The 18,297-nt window shown below is 39.4% G+C and overlaps 1 pseudogene; it reads left to right on the forward strand.

Annotated features, from left to right (window-relative positions):
* The first annotated feature begins 1,607 nt into the window (after positions 1 to 1,607).
* LOC131227833 (calcium-dependent protein kinase-like) lies at positions 1,608 to 13,224 on the forward strand (annotated as a pseudogene).
* The last annotated feature ends 5,073 nt before the right edge of the window (positions 13,225 to 18,297 follow it).

Consider the following 18,297-nt stretch of genomic DNA (forward strand, 5'->3'; position numbering starts at 1 on the left):
CACAGACATGAAAGAAGGGAACAAAAATATCATCATGATCAAAAACTTTTATGGCCTTTAGAAGTTTTTAATGGTGGGTGTCACCCTCTCCACTGTTTTCTGTGGTGAGGTCCACTCAAGATTTTTATCCGACTCATTTTTTTGGCTCATGCCATAAATTTATATCTCCTATTGGTTGGGCGGTGTTGATACAACATATACATCATTGTGGGTTCCACAGAACTTGGTGACGTCACTTCAGTAGTCTCGCTACTCAACTTGTCAGTAGCTAATATGTGTCCTCGCAAAGTGCACCAGAACCCGCTTCGAATCTCTCTCTACCCTTCGTTTCTATTTGGGAATGTATTGCCATGAAAGCTCTTTCCCTAAGGGCCTGTTTGGATGCCTGTAAGTTGGGTAAGTGGGAAGTGACTAACAGGGAAGTCACTTACAGGTAGTGTTTGGGGGAGAAAAATCACCTGTAAGTAACTTACAACCTGTAAGTAACTTACAACCTGTAAGTCACTTACAAGCAAATCTACCAAAAAACTACAGGGGGATGGGGGTGGGAAGTCACTTCCCTGTAAGTCACTTACAGGCTCAACGGTCAGATTTTTAAAAAGAGGGGAAGAGGGAGAAATGCACCAACCCACCAAATTTCTCTCCGTCTCTGCAATCTCTCGCTGCAGTTACTGCCTTCCGTCTCTTCTCCTCTTAAAATGGTAGGGTTTCATCTACCTTTTTTTTTCTCCTTTGAAAACGGGAGTGGTTTGACGTTACTCTATAAGGCACGCTGGCATCCAAACAGTCACTTATACACACCTGCATATTTTTTCACACGTGTCATGGGACTCTAATCCAAACGGACCATGTGATGCAGCATCCCATGAAACCGTCAGGGACTGTGGCCTGTGGTTGGTGATCCTGTAGATCGTTTATCTGGTTCGTCTCACTGTGGCTTGTGGTTGGTGATCCTGTGATGCACTCGCAGTGTTGGTGAATGTCTTAGATTGCACAGTTAGAATGCAAGTAATTTAACGATCTACATCAGTGTTGGTGAATCTCTTAGATCCTGAGCATCAAACTCCTCATTAGAGAATGAGAAAAACTTTGATGATAGAGTGGGATTGATGATGTGCTGGCCCTCGGAAATTACATCAGATTGCACGGTTAGAATGCAAGTAATTTAATTATTAGATTTTCTATTAATGTTTTTAAGTTTATTCTCAATGCTTAAATTGAGTTATTACTCCATATTATAGATTTTTTGAATTGGTGGGCCCACTTTTATAGCCCAATTGATGATTGGTTTAACTTAATAATTATCTCAAATATTTATCTTGATGGGCTTAACAAAATAACATATTTGATCCCATCTTTTTTTATGTGATTATAACATTTTAGAACGATTCCCCAATCTAAGCTATGCTCGATGTGAATATAAAGTTTTCTACTTGTAAGTAACTTATAGGTTATCCAAACAGAAAAAGTAACTTACCTATAAGTGACTTACAACTTACATCCAAACAGGTTACTTATAAGTAACTTTCAACTTACAGGTAAGTCACTTACAACTTGAAAGAACTCATAGCATCCAAACAGGCCCTAAGCAGACTTCTCTTACAAAGTAAAGCAGGCAAGAAAACCAAAACCATCTCCCGAAATGGGTAACTTCCCTCCTCTCCAACAACAAAGGAAAGCTCAACCGCAACAGCAGCAACAACAACAACAACGCTTACCACTACCAAGATCGCACCTTTCTGATACATCCCTCATAAACCCTCCAACATCCTCCCACAGTGGAACCATCCTCTCAAAACCCTTATCAGCTGTCAACTCCTCCACTCTCGACAGGGAATTAGGCTGCGGACAGTTCGGGGTGACCCATCTTTGTACTGAAAAGTCTACAGGCCTTAAATACGCCTGCAAATCCATCTCCAAGCGCAAGCTTGTCCACAAGAGCAACGTCGAGGGCGTGCATCGAGAGATCCTCATCATGCAACATCTCACTGACCAGCCCAAACATTGTCGAATTCAAGGGCGCCTATGAGGACCACCAGAGCATCCATTTAATCATGGAGCTCTGCTTTGCCGGGAATCTCTCTGATCGGATCATTGCCAACGGTAGTTACTCGGAGCGTGCCGCTACTGCCATCGGCCGTTCCATTGTCAATGTCGTCTACGTCTGCCATTTTATGGGGGTGATGCATCGGGATATCAAGCTGGAGAATTTCTTATTGGTCAGTAAGGAGGACGACTCGCCGCTCAAGGTGACAGGTTTTGGTCTATCCGTTTTCATTGAGGAGGGTAAGATGCTTATTTGTATTAGCCTGCAATTAAAAAATAAAAAAAAATCTTGGTTTTTCATTTCCTATATTTCTAGCTGTCAGATTAGGCTGCCCTTTTTTCTTATGTATGATCTAGCATGCATTTTCATGGATCATATTGCATACTTATATTTCAATCTGGACTGTTCAAATTGTTGTCCCCATACAGGATTGTACACAACTGAAATCTGCTCCAGTTGGATAATCTAATCCCCAAAAGAAAGAAGACTACCCTTGTGTATTCCATTTGTTCATTTTGTGAACACATGAACATACTCGATTTATTTGTCAAAATAAATCACTTTTAAAAATAAAATAAAATAAATCGAAAGATGATATGGACACTCACAAGATGACATGTGTGCATGATTTACTTGCAGATTGATTGCAATGTTCTCCTCTTGTAGACACTCTTCAAAAGATTATCCTTGTGGATTTCATTTTGTGAGCATATAATCATACTTAGTTTTTTGTCAATGATCCAAAGCATTTAAGTGTTGTCCCACTCTATGAGACTCACTTTTATTGAATCAAAGCGCTCTAGGAGATAACTAATTGATGATGTCACCAGAATTCATTGATCTCATGACCACCTTTGATGTGTCATCTAGCACAAGTGGCTTTTCTCAATGGTTAGATTTGATGGTAAGACGGTAAACTATGGCACAAGTGGCTTTTGGATATTTCTTTGAGGTTTTGGCTTACATAGAGGAGACTTTGCCAATTGTCAAAATGTTATGTTTTCTAAAGGGTAGCATTGTAATATCACTGCTCACAGTATTAGTTTGGGTAGTTCTATAAATGTTAGAGAATATATTTCTATTTTCAGTGCTCCGTTGGGTGTTGGGATATCATATTTTTCTGTATCCTCTCTGAAACTATATGTGCTTAGTTAGCCTTGTAAAGAGCAATCATAAGCTCAGATGGAGTTGCAGAGGGAATTTGCTCAGAAGGAAAAGAATAATTGTCCTATTTTGGCACTGAGGTGGTAGAGAGGCGGTGGTTGATCATCTTTGAAGACTTCTCTCTTTCTTCTTGTGGATATATACATAAAGAGGTTTTTCTATGGACTCATGAGGAACATGAAAAAGGACCGTCGTCTTCTGTGATAGGAGGGAGAAATGCCTCACCAAATGAAGGGGCAAGTTCAGTATCCCTTGAATTGAGGTATTGTACATTCTTAAAACTTGTGACATCTTTTGAGATATACTTCCTCTTCGTTTCAAGTGAATAACACTTACACACCTTTTCTCTTGATGCATACCCAAAGAAAATACATTTAGAAGATTGATATCCTAACTTATCACTGTCAAATCCCAATGCATGAACAAAGCACAAACACCCAAACACTTTAGGAGGAATTTTGAACAAAGGAGAATTGAGCTTTAAGATATGAAGGGGGTTAACTATTGCCAAGTGTAACACCCTGGGTCTCAAAACCCGAGGATAGTCGCTCCTCATAGAGAACCCGAGGGTTACATTATGAGGTGGACTAACATACATCTAAATAGCGGCAAATTCTATAACCTGGAGTAAGGAAACATTGCATAAACTAAGGATATCAAGAGTAACAACAAAGAAGCTTAATACATATGAATGAGAGCAAAATGAAATCTCACAACAGGGGAAATATTTTATTACAATTCAAACAAGATACAAAATCTGAAATATGAAGGCAACTAAATCCTAAATTATCGGTCGAGCTCCAACGGCTCAACTGCAATGGCATAGAGGCCCTCCTTGCCTAACTCCACCTCAGCCGTCCCTGGGATCCCATCATAGGGGTCTCCACCTGTTCATCATACCTATGCCTATTTGGTGCAACCGCACGATTGGGTGAGTGAAAACTTAGTTGGAACTTCCCGCAAGGATTCACGCATATCATATCATTCCCAAATAGTTTAAACATATTCAAAATACAAGGAGACTAATCATGAAATTATAAATGAATGTATGGGTGTATGAATGTATGTACAAGTCACAGATCTGGGGATGCACATCCAACTGTCAAAATAAAGGGCCGCCCAAGGCGGACTAGTCACCCGAAAAAATAATCATAGGTACGCCCAAGGAGAACTATAGCCACCCGGAAAAGACCATGCAGACCGTCCGCGGTAGATTATCTACCTAGAAAAAGTCATGTAAGAGAGTGCACCCAAGGATATCTCCTGAAAAAAATATACGGGGTACGCCCGAGGAGTGTCTAATCCAGGAAAAGCCTCATGAAGAGAAAGAGCACCCAAAGTGACACAAATACACATGCCCTGAGAGTTTAACTGAAGTAACAGGACTTACAGTAAATTAAACAAAGTGTGGTTTACGTTGATCACTCGGAAAAGCTCATATGTCATGCGTGAATGTCATGCACCATGATACTCATATAACTCCAAAATGTTAACAAGGTTATTTATCAAAGATCCCAATATACTAACTATCCAAACACAATCACAGCTATCCACATTCTTCATGGAAAATAATATCCCATAACCTAGATTTATAAGATGAGATCTAATAACCCTTGTCATTTCTTGTGGGATTATGCTCAACATCATGCAATTACCAAGTTATCAAAGATAGTATAAAGCCAAGTTTTAACTCCGGAATGATCAAATATGAGGTATGAGTAATGGAATTAATGTATTAATTCATGCTCATCATATTCATATGGAAAACTAGAGAATTAACTTGCTCATATATAGCGGTATTCAAATTAGAACGAACCTAACTAGGTGAGGATGAATGGAGAAAACTTAACGTTAGAGTGGGAGACTAGAGTTCCTAACAAATAGAAAAGTACTTGAGTGACTTCAAATGGGTTATAATGAGCGTGATACAATTTTCATGAAATGGATTAGAGTCACACATTCTTAGGTATCCCCACATGCACATCCATATCAATTCCTAGTAAAAAGCACAAGTACTATTTACACAATTATAGTATCTCTATAAGTTTAAACAACCTTAGAATTTAATGAAATGAATAAAGCCATCTGGGATATCCCTCACCTTGGGGGTATTTTCTCCGATTTGCAATGTTCCCAAGTGGTGAGTGTGATGATCCTAAAATCCAAACAAATGTAAGTTCTAATTTCTAATCTTAACTCACATTTAGCTTAATATAGTTACATAGAATATAACTTCTACTTACTGGTTTGGACTGATTGAAGGATGGAGTGTCTTCCAAGGATATCGGTCACAAATAGTACCTGGATGAGGCATTTCAAAATTCCAGTGAGTCATGACTGAGTTGACTCAGATGGAGTTTTCACTAACGATTACAGGAGTTAGTTTTAATAAATCTACCATCATCAAAGTTGGGTTGCAAATCCTTAGAATGCCATGCAACTTCAAATCATCACCAGATGATCGGAGTCGACCTGACTCAGTCGGGAAACTGACCGAGTCGGCCCGACTTTGAGCATTGAGTTGACTCAGTGTTAGCTCGATCCAGCCGAGTTCCTTTGGCTAGCAGCGTGTAACTGGGTGAAGTCATCTGAGATCGGATCGTGGTGTTAATCCTTGTGCAAGGCAGGCCGATCACTGCCATGGATCCAGATCTGGGTTTTTCCACCTAGAAATGCAGCTGACTCACTCAACTCGTGACCAAGTTGAGGTGACTGTGAATACAGTCAACCGGGCAGGCGGATTTCAACAAGAACTGAGGGAGGGTTGGTGTGGTTACCTGATCAGGAGTGGAACGGATTGCCGGCATCACGAAGGTCCAGTCCTGACTGGCTCGAGTCGATATCGATGGCTGAGACCCGGCTCTGGACTGAACTGAACAGAGGAGGTCGCCCGGTCCCTGATGGACGGCTGGAACTCTCCCCGGCCGCACCTCTTCCCATCTTTCACCCTTTTCACTCCTTAGAACTTCCCATCTCTCTGTCTTATTTCTCTCTCACTCTTTGTTTTCTTCACAGCAGACGGACCACATAACTGAGTCGAGCATGCGACTCGTTCCAGCGGCCGGCCCACTCTTTCTCTCTCTCTTTCTCTTTTTGTCTCTTTCTTTCCTTTTCTCGAAAAATGCCCTAATAACCGGCTATTTATAGCCTTTGATTCCGTTTCTAGCAGCTTCCGCACTAAACGCTGGATTAGTAGGATTATTAGTGAGAGAAAAACTGAGAATTCTTCTTACGGGTTTCTACATCTGATGCAGTGACTGTATGGGCTCGGATAGTTGTTTCCGATAAGCTTTTGACGAGGTGGGACACACTTTGGATGGCTCAGATTCGCCAACAGACGTGTCTTACGTATTTTGGGTTTTTCGGTCGTTTTGGAGAAGAAGACCTGACGATCATGGCTTTTTCCAACTGACCCGTTGAACCATCGATCAGGGTCGTTTGGATGGACCAGATGACACCTAGGACATATGTGGGGTCCACCTTAAGGTGAAAGAAGTGCTGATCATTATCTCGTTTTGCTAAGATGAAGAATGACACGCGCCGCTTTGATTTTTCGCCATCATCTCTTCAATTTCTCGTCCTGTTTCTAGGCTCTTTGCAGCCCTAGTTTTGACGTCCCGGATCGTCGAGGAGAATCTTCCAGATGACATGGAATGGTTGAGATATTCCCAGCCTAAGAACGGAAATATTCCTTCCGCCTTTCGGCTGGGAGTAGATATTTATGGAAATGAGTGACTTGGCCTTCACGGGGTACGTGGACGTGCCTCCGACTGTCTCCGAAGTGGATGAAACCGCTAGCAGAGCAATGCGACGTGGTTTTTCTCCTCCGTCAGAAGCTACGTGCGCTAGTCGAGTTCGTCCCTAGCTCGTGGTTGCAGAAGTGACTATCACCGGTGGTTTCCACCATGAGTTTTGTCGGTGATCCCTGTTGAGTGTGATGGACGGTTTGGATTTTAGAGATGGCCCTTGATGGTGGGCCGTTTCGGGGTAAAAGTAATCCCTGCCGTTTGAATTTCAAACGGCGGGAAAAGGGGAGAAATTCCCTGCCTTTCTTTGGTTTCATCGGGTCAAGCCCGATTTGACCGTGTGCATGGTCCAGCGTTTTGCGGGTGCGCATAGTTTGTGTTCATGCACGACCTTAAAGGTGGGGTCCACGCGATTGACAGTACGATCCACACCGTCCATTCCTTTCTGGAGTATCATTAAATACCTAAGGCTGAAGATTAGTTGGTATTAAAGTTTTGGATGGGCTGATTGGTTTGATTTATTATTAGCAAGGTTGACGGTGTTGATGCTATAAAATTCGACGGTCGGATAGCTTCTAACCTTGATCTTAGTGGTTCTATAGGTTTCCAAAGTTAGTGAAATTATACTTGGATGGTTAGTTTGATACCCAGAATATCTTAATCCCTGAATGGGCCACCAAAAAAAATGTGGGTTTAGGATTTTATCTACCAATCTCGAAGGATCCAATGATGGGATTTATACCCTAGTCCGGATGTAGATCATGGACCAATTAGTTGTACGGCTTAGGTCCTCAGGTTGTTTAAGGATGTGATTATTTGAGGATTCATTTTGAGAATCAAAGGATGGATGACTCAATCTATGGATGACAATTATACTTGTAGTGATCCCAATACTTTAAACATTGCTCATGACATGTATTTCTTAAAATTATCAACTTGGGAAACATCAATTTGAGCATCAAATTGTCTGAATCATTTTGGTAAACAGTTTTAGAATTGATTGTACCTCACTTCTATTCTACAAAAGATATATCAAAGTAAAACGGGAATAATCATGAATGAAATGAAATATTTACAACCGAAGGCATAAGTACTTGGAGTAGGAAGCAACGCTATTATCACTAGAAGAATAAATGGTTAGGCAGTGTTTAAAAAATTAATAATTATCACATTGAAGGTGACTCGCCAAATTATTTGGAAACAAAACTCCAAGTGACTTGACCGGCATATGATCCATGTGTGTATTCCAAAGTTGTACGCGTTCAGTATTACGTAAACCTGACTCTGGAAAAGTAGGTACACCACTCGAGCACGTCCACCATGAATCCTTCTCTTAGTCCGTGGATCTTGAACAATACAATGGGAAGGGAAAAACGTAATGCGACAGTTTAGTTGCTCGGTTAAAGCACTCACGAAAAGAAAATTAGTAGGAAAAGATGGAACATGGTTCATGAAGAACAAAAAGTAACTCTAAAGAAGAATCGAGCCAATAAGATCCCTTCCTAGCAACTCTGAAATAGGATCCATCACCCAATTTAATATAATGGGGAAAGTAGGAATATGAAAGAAAATTACATTCTTGTCCAGTCATGTGATCAATGGTGCCGGTATCAAAGATCCATGATCAAAAGGATAAGATGTGTGGACCTAGACACATGAATAGCAGATACACCAGATGGGTCACTTGTAGCAACGTCCCCTCATTCATGGGTATGTTAGCAATGTCCCCAAATCTTTTAAATGACATGTGGGATGGCCTATCGTGGATTTGAACTGTTCATTCCTTATACAACTAGGATCAAGCTATATTGCAAAAATCATACCAATCGGATGGTCCTAAACATCCGATCAATAGCATGAAAAATGGACTGTCAAGATTGAGTAGAGAATCAAAATAGGTCCAATCATCATTTTGGAAACATCACTTTGGTTTGATGACTCTAACAATGTGATATATGGCTCGTAAACAATAGATGGTTGTAAAAATAAAAGAAAAAGAAAAAGAAAATGGCCCCATTCAAAGGGTTAAGATCATCTGATTAGCGTGATTCTTTTGCCATAGTCTGCTTACAATCCTGATTATGATTGTACATCCCACATGTCATTTAAAATCTTTGGGGACATAGGGACAATAGCAACTCGGTAGAGAATGCACTATTAATTGGTGGCTGCTATGCACTGGCATACATGTATGTCAGTTTATACCACAACTTGATCCTGGGCCCTATTGTGTATCAAGCATGGCCCAAAAGTCAAACCAATCAGATGAGCATACACATATAATTTCCCTATTTTACTTGGGTCACTGACCATTTTCCTGTTAACCATCCATTTTATGGCCACTGGCTGGCCTGATCATTCAATCATTAGCAGTCTCGGGGGCGGTGTTCCATCCATGTTGGGTTGCACAATTTAGATGGTATTCATATGTCACACTTACGATGGATGAATCACCACCGGTTAATATGGCGTTTCAAACGTATCCATTGTCTAGTACAAAAAATTCAAGGCTATCATAAAGTAACAAAATCAGACCTGCTATATGCCATGGGCTTCTGTTGGAGGATATCTTTTAATCTGGAAAAATAAAATTTAGAAATATTACCCGATCAAGTGTTGACGGTAAGTATTGCGCAACGACCTTGATTATTACTGAATTTGTATGGATCGTATGGTCATTCTCTTAAGCTGGTGATGCCAAATAGTTCCGAAGTTCGTGATCATGAAAACAGAATTGTTGGCAACAATCTTTGATCCAATACTTTGTAGACGGATCACACCCATATAAAATGGATTGCCACTTCACCGGAGAAAATTGTTTGAAGGATTCAGTTTGACAAATATTGCTGAGATTTTGTAAATATTGTGAAAAATACACCAAATGATATTATGGTGAGATTTTCGAAATGCAGATTTTATAATATCACATTTTTTTCACAATAATATTATTGCGATATCAACTGGAAAATAGTAAGATCCTAAGGAATATATATATATATATATATATATATATATATACTGACGAGGGTGGAGGGACGCTCACACCATTAATAGGCCCGGTTTGATTTCCTGGTCCTTGGGTTGGACCTGATATTTCAGGACCCCCCGTGGGAGAATAATATATTTGCGAGGCATATTTGTTGCTCTCGAGATTCGAACATAAGACCTTCTGCTCTGATACCATGTCAAACAACCATTTACTCCAAAAGCTTAAGCTGTCAGAGTGTGGTGTATCAATGTATATCAAGGGACTTTATCACTCCAACAATATATATATATTTTAAATGTATTTATTAATTTACAATAAATATTTTTCCGTTGATATCACTATAATATTTATAATTTGAGCTGGTAGAGAGTATAGTGTATGTGAGTGATCTAGGGTTCAAGCCCTGGTGGTGTTGTTGCCTTTCAAAAAAAATAAAAAATTTATATTTTTGGCAAGATTTTCCTGATAATATCCCAAGAAAAACCTATCTGCTGAGAAATTCCTGGCAGAGAAATTGGCAAGAACGAGATTTGTCATTATGGAAGGATTGACCAAGCAAATGGACTTCGATGAAACTGATGACCTGTTCTTGGAAGGCCAGGCACATAAAAATTTCGGGTATTCCTTAATGAACTGGGTATGGCTCACAATGATACTAGAGTATATTCAATCAAATGCATGGGTTCATGATTTCTCTGTTCTCTTTTCCTTCTCCATAACTGTACCTGTGTTTGTCAGTTCTTGGAAGTTTTTAAAGTATTTTCTTTCCTTCTATTTCATCCGTACATAAAAGCCTCTTGAAAGCTTGTTGTATCCTTTGGTTGGAAAATATGTATTCCCTCTTACTGAATACATATGCCACTCCAAATAAATGTCCAGGGAAAATTTACCAGGAAATTGTGGGCAGTGCTTACTATGTAGCCCCGGAAGTGTTACGCCGCAACTATGGGAAAGAAATCGATGTTTGGAGTGCTGGAGTCATCTTATATATTCTTCTCAGTGGTGTGCCCCCATTCTGGGCTGGTAAGTAAAATCATTAATTATTATTTAAGTTTTGGTTTGATAAACTGAAACAGAAGCTCTGAAAATTAAGTCAAGTGCTGAATTGTAATTTTGAAATAATTTTAGTGATATTCTAGTCAGAAGTGAAAAGAAATTTTAATGTGATGCACCACCACTCTCAGCGTTCAGCCTTTAGCATTAAGTGAAGGCGGGGGAACTGAAAAAGATCCATATTTTCAGTGAAAATTAATTTAAGCACTTAATAATTTGATTTGCGAAAGGATATGAAAATAAGTTTTATGAAGCGGCACCTACGTGTTGGGAGTTTTACTAGAAGCCCACCTGCAATGTCCTCACTGGACCTCTACACATGGCTGTAAGTTCCAATTGGACATTTTGTGGTCATCCAAGCAGTCACTAGGTATGCTACACATGGTACACAACCTGGCGAAAAGATTTTTTCTGTCCTGTCATTCAGCAGGCCACATGTAAGTTGAACGTGGACCATCAGCAATCCCTGTGATCTATTGTTTTCGGATGTGCAGTCAACAATGAGTTGACAGCCTGATCTTTGGACCAGATCATGTGCCCAGTGGGGCTGGCCCACTCTAGGTGTCTGTATCAAGTGTTATGTTGTCACTTTTGATCATGTGTATAGGCACATATGGTGGTGTGGGTGGACTTGTGAACTTCTTAGTTTGTATTTCCAGAGAAATTTTTAGGATTCTCATGAAACTAATATTTCCACATCTTTGAACCTTCCATTGTTGAATGTGATACCTGGATGACTAAAACTCCAGAGATAGAGAAAGGTATATTTGATGCTATATTACAAGGTGAAATCGACTTCAAAAGCGCACCCTGGCCTTCTATATCTGATCATGGAAAGGATCTCATAAGGAAGATGTTAATGCAGGATCCAAAAAACCGTATAACTGCCGCCCAAGTCCTTGGTGAGTTCAAGCTTGTATTTTAAAGGTTGGCTGTTCATGTACTGTTGTGTAGTGGCCTTGATGTCTTGTTGCTGATGGTTTAACATTTGATACTTGGATCCTTCAAATGTGTGAACGTCAAACAGGACACTAATGTATGGGATCCGCATCTGATATGGCTCAGCTCCCAAATGTTTCTCGATTTTTATTTTTTAAATTGTAAATCCATAATACGTTAAACCATTTACCCCTAGAAAATGAGGAGTCATCACTTACAAAATGGTTTAATGATGAACTTCAAATGCAACCTGTCTCAGTTGCCAACATGCGTAGAAAACTCTACTGTGCCCATGGTGGGTCTTATTATGAAGACCTGCTTATTTAAGAATTGGGCCAGACCTCCCATCATGCAGGGCCACAGTGTATAGTATAAACTAGACCAGACAAAGGACCAAGTCAACTTACATGTTTGGCCAACTGATGGGTGGACCAAGATTTTCTTACTTTCATGCTGGGCAATCTCCATGGCGTGGGCTAACTTTTGACTGGCTTGGATTTCGTGCACACTTCACATGTGAGCCAGGCTGCATCTGAACACATGCAACTGGTTGTAGGGGATCTTTATCATAGAAAGTAATAAAAAATTAAATATAAAACTATGCTCATGTAGTCTGAGATTCTGTACTAGTGTCCATACCAAGGTATTCAAAATTGGTTACGTAATGGCCGTTGTGGTCATAACCGTTACGCATTATGGGGTCGAAATGGCCATAATGGCCATTACAGAAAAACAGGCTGTAACGGTCCCGTAACGGCCCTGTAATGGACCATAACAGTCCAATAACAGTTTTTTTAAAAAAAATAATAATAATAATAAATGGTCGATACGGGGGCTGTAACGGCCGTTATGGCCTGTATTATAACAGTAACGTTACGACCACCGTTACCGTTTTGGAACACCTTGGTCCATACCTGTACTTGACACCCCTACCCATGCGTGAGAAACAGAGGTTTAAAGTGCGTAGAACAGACAAAATTTCACCTTTTTTTTTTCTGAAAAATTCTACCCATCTTTTTCCCCAGCATCTTCAGCTGATGCTCGTGGCATATGTGTGTACGTGAATGCAACACCTGAACTTATTTTATTCCCATCTAAATTGTTTCATCTTTTTCTTTGTAAATATAGTATCCAGAACCAATATATAATTGCTTTCGTGATATATAAACCAGAGCATCCGTGGATGAGAGAAGATGGTGAAGCACCTGACAAACCTATCAATAGCGCGGTGCTGACTAGGATGAAGTAATTCAGGGCAATGAACAAGCTAAAGAAACTTGCTCTAAGGAACAGTCAGTTACTCAACTCATGTGTAGTTCTTTTCACCTGCATTGCTCTGATCATGAATGCGCCTGGTGGATTTTTTTAAGGTCATTGCAGAAAATCTTTCTGAGGAAGAAATCAAGAGTCTAAAAGAAATGTTCAAAAATATGGAGACGGATCAGAGCGGTACAATTACGTATGAAGAGTTGAAAACTGGGCTGTCCAGATTAGGATCAAAACTCAACGAATCAAAAGTCAAGCAGCTGATGGATGCGGTAACATATTGCATAGCCCCACAACTGGTTATAATTAGTTCCATGATTGATGAGATATTTGGTCATATGTTTTCAGGTGGACATTGACAAAATCCAATCCATTTCATCGAAAATCTAAGGAGCATTTTTTTTTTTCATTTTTTTAATAAAAGAATGCAAAAAAGAACAAGCTCCCTCCGGAGGAACATCGTCGATTTGGGCTCGGATTGTAGAAACCTTGGACCCGAAAACTATTCAATCCCCTGTCAGTTTATCAAAAAAAAAAAAATGGCAAGAAAACTCTTGTAAGGATCAATGCGGTCTGTTCCTGGTGTGGCCCACCTGGGTTTTGGATTTGTCCGATTTTGGCAGCCAAGGAGAACCCAGGGGGCACACATGATAGGTGGATTGATTGTCAATACAAAATCATAGTGGCCCCACAAAATGATTTGTAGGTCAAGGTTATCATGCAAAGGTTTTTAGTGGATATGGCCTCATTTTATATAGATGAAAGTAATGAAGGAAAGAACACAAATAAAGATCAATACCATGAAGATGAGATGTGAAAAATGCTTTTAATTAATTTAAATTTTCAAGAGTAAGTTCTTCATCTTCCTAGCTTCCAAGAACATTCAGGTGTCGTTTGGATTGGAGGAATTCAAAAAGTGTTCTAATAACACTACCCTCTTGATTTTGGCGTTTGGAAGATATTTCTGTCCACTGTATAATTACAAAAGAACCCGACCCAATACAAAGCTTTACACGTTTACAATGTTTGTCTAAGTGAATTTAAGTGCATGAGAGTGACTTAAATATGTCCAAGTGTGTTTAAGTTTGGTAAAGCGCGATATGCTTGGACGCACTTGGAACACACTCATATCCACATAAACATGCTTAGACACACTTAGATGCACATTGGACACATACAAAACTTTGTATTAGATCCGAGCTCATTAGAAAATCGTGTGTTAATGACATCTTTCAGTACAGCTAATGTTGTGTATTGATACCATGCAACAACATCGACTAGAACATGCATGCATGAATACATATTTGGGTAAGAATTGTAGGATATGCTCAAGGTGGTAACAAACACTCGGAAAAACCTCAAAGGCAGATGGAAATAACACTTCGCAAAAGGCAAGCCCCTGCTTCAGGTTAGCTGCGCCAACCTTGAATAGGCGTGGGAAGTCACTGAAACCCTGACTGATTTCTCTCATTGAGACCCAATAACACCATAAATGGATCAGAACATCCAGTCTGGGCTATTGAGCCTAGTCTGACCATATACAGGCTTGGGCTTGGTTCCAAACCCAGGGATGGGCCTAGACTTGAAAGATCAATTGTCTACTAATCAGCTCAGGTCTGGCCTTGGTTGATTGAGGCCCATCAGCCCCTTTAGGGTGTATTGTCAATTGGGCCAGGCTCAGTCCTTGGCACAGGCCCTTGCATGAACATTTTGATATTGAGAATAATAAAAATAATAAACATGAGTCAAAATGAAAATCATCATGCACTTACCGTTTAAGTTGTAAATGATTTACGGGTGTAAATCATTTACAGCCTGTTCTGTTTGGCTTTGAGCTGTAAATGATTTACACCTGTACTACAACTTAAATGGTTTACTGGCATCCAAACAACCCCCAAATTCAATTTGAAACATTGATTCTACTGAGACTTCATTTGGATGCACAACTGATAAAAACTCATCCTATCAAGAAAGCAATCCTGCTTTCTTGATAGGATGAGTTTTTATCAGTTGTGCATCCAAATGAAGTCTCAGTAGAATCAATGTTTCAAATTGAATTTAGGGGTTGGTTGGCTTTGAGCTGTAAATGATTTACACCTGTACTACAACTTAAATGGTTTACTGGCATCCAAACAACCCCCAAATTCAATTTGAAACATTGATTCTACTGAGACTTCATTTGGACAACTGATAAAAACTCATCCTATCAAGAAAGGAGGATTGCTTTCGAACTAATTGGCTGAGTTCAGTTTGCTGCTAATTCAATGTAGCGCACTAATTCTCTAAGGATGCATTTGGACCTTCCGATATGCAACTAAGTGGATAGCCTGTAAATCGTTCGAGTCCTGCAAATGGAGAGCCATTCTTTCCATTTATAACCATTAGGCTGTAAATGGAAAGCCTGTAAATGAAATCCGAACTTTTTGCCTGTAAACGAGATGGGGGTAAATGGTGTAAATCATTTACAGCCTATAAATTACAGGCAAAAAAAAAGGCCATCCAAACAGTGTAAATGATTTACCTGTAAATCATTTGCAACTTAGCCCATTTACAGGCATTCAAACGACCTAAAATTGGTGCATCCAAACACATCCTTACAGTGAATTGAACTCGGAAAATTAGTTAATTTGGTCTTTTATTGATTGTATGAGTGTTTTCAATTCAAATCACTTGCATATCTAAACACAACCGCAGAGAATCAGTGCACTGAATTGAATTGACACTGAACCGACTCAGCAAATTGGAATTGTTTGACATCGGTAAATTTCAAATTGTGTACGAAGAAAAGGTTAACAGTGAGATCCACTACTAAACAGTAAATGGAATGGCCGATCAATTCCTTAACATAAGTATAGCAAATAAAATCTATTTAATTGCTAGTAACAAGCAAAACAGTTAGACTACAAATATGTATTTCATGCATTTGAAAATAAATACAAGCTCTCTTTCTACCTCTACTTTATAATTCAATACAAGGATAGAGCTAAAAACAGCTAGTAAAGTCACTTTTGCTTCCCAAAACGTATTCGTGAAGCCTAGAAGCTGATGAACTCGTAAGCAATGAAAAAAAAAAATCCATGCTCGACCCAAAGAATCCCTTTCGAAGACGAGATTTCCCACCCGTGACAGAGAATTTGAGAGGCCTATTGACTCATTTTTAATTTGGAGCCTGCCCTTATGCTTAAGGGTCTATTGCTTGACTAGGCATGTATGGCTTGAGGCTGGGTCATATGGTATGTCAATCTTATAAGCCCAGTGATTGACAGGCAACTGTATAAATATCACATCAATCAGACAATCCTATTGTCAGAGTAACAGTCTTCAACATTCAGCAACCGGGCAATGAAAAAAATCAGCCAATAGTCCACATTCAAGAGAAAATCAGAAAGCTAGGATTCTCCTATCTGTGTGCTTCTTGTACAACACCTGTAAATGGTAGGTGTGTGCAGATGTGTAGTCTTGATAATTTGACTATGTAGCTTTTAAGTCAAGTAGCTCAGATTCTACCATCAGTTTGTCTTCTATACAATCATCCACAACAGAAGGGGTAAGCAGTTGGGTGGTGGTCCTGATCATCTGACCATGCAGTCAAGTCGGCCCCATTCATGAATGGGCTGAGCCACAGACCCTCAAGTGCAGAGAAGATGACCTTTACTTTGACTAGTACCCCCGTTTCCCTCAAAGACTTGAACATGAAAGGGATGAGAGGCACCGCTTCTCTAATCCAAGATGTTGTATTGGACGGAAATTTGACTGAATCCATTTGTAGAATGGTATTTGTTGAAAGGGGCAAAATTGTAGCCAGGTTTTCAATAGGGAGATTGGAGATCAAGATTTGACTTGTATTTGAAATTTCCACCAAGTATGTGGCATCTCTGCAACAGAACAGTAACTTGGATTAAAATTTTACTCTATAACCTTGTATGGACTAATTATTATCCATATACATTAAGGAAACAATGCATGTACCATTGAGCCATCGGAAAGTTGAGATCTTCACTTAAGCACCCGTATGATGCCATGATTCGGCAACTGCAGACAGTGATCTCCCTGTAGAGTGTAGACATTGCTAAATGTTTTCAGAAGTATTTCTACTAATATTACTGTTTGAGGTACTATAAAATCCAAACCTATAAATCCTATAGCCTAGATAGGAAGAAATGATGCATATCTTTGTATATATAGACCGTTCTCTATTTTAGATAGAGAGAATTTAAAAAATGGGCATGCAAAGGCTCGCAAATATATCATCAATCTACATCATTATCTCAGTCATTCTCCCAGTAAGTTGGGGTTGACTTTAAATGGTAGATTGTCAAAGAATGGTCTACGGGCATTGGCTACCCTTTTCTAAGCACTTTCGTTTTGAAAATAAATGATATCATTTTCATATGAAAAACCGGAAACAGAAATTTTGGCAAAAAAAGCTGGATTTTAGCATACAACTGATTGTAGGTGATCCGTCCTTTTGAATTTAGCTGATGTTTACGCTGTACACATGCCCTTAAGATAGAGTACAAGTATTAAACCATATGTCCAATAGTATTTTATCTCTTTAAATACAATGTATCAGTCTAAGTCCTTTTATAACTGATCCCAGCCATATAATCTCTCAGTTCCTTGGATGAAGGACTAGTTACAGAGATAATATGGAAAAAGCTACTGCCTACGGGGCTTATACTACATTAGAAATAGCATACACATCTTAAAAATAGAAAAGATAGAATTACCTAGTATTTTTTTTGAATTAAAAAAAATCACTACATATTCTTCCACTGCTCCAACTTGGGCTGCATTATTGAAACTTCCTGGTGTGGTCCAACAGCTGCCAAAAAAAATAATTCTAAATTAAAAAATGTAATATTTTGCCTAGTTCCAGTATTCTGCTCTCTTGCCAAGTTGATTAGTCATTAAAAACATTTCATGCTCACAAAAATATTTAGGCCAAATGTGTCAGCTTCTATCCATGCAGTACAAACACAAACAGTGCAAAAGCTTTTAAATCCTAGGAACTCCAGCTATAAACAAAACACCACCTCAATCTACACTTCACATCACTGAACATTCCTTGCAACCATTGTAACCGATTTCCC

Source organism: Magnolia sinica, chromosome 15 (assembly GCF_029962835.1).
Source record: "Magnolia sinica isolate HGM2019 chromosome 15, MsV1, whole genome shotgun sequence".
NCBI classification, from domain to species: domain Eukaryota; kingdom Viridiplantae; phylum Streptophyta; class Magnoliopsida; order Magnoliales; family Magnoliaceae; genus Magnolia; species Magnolia sinica.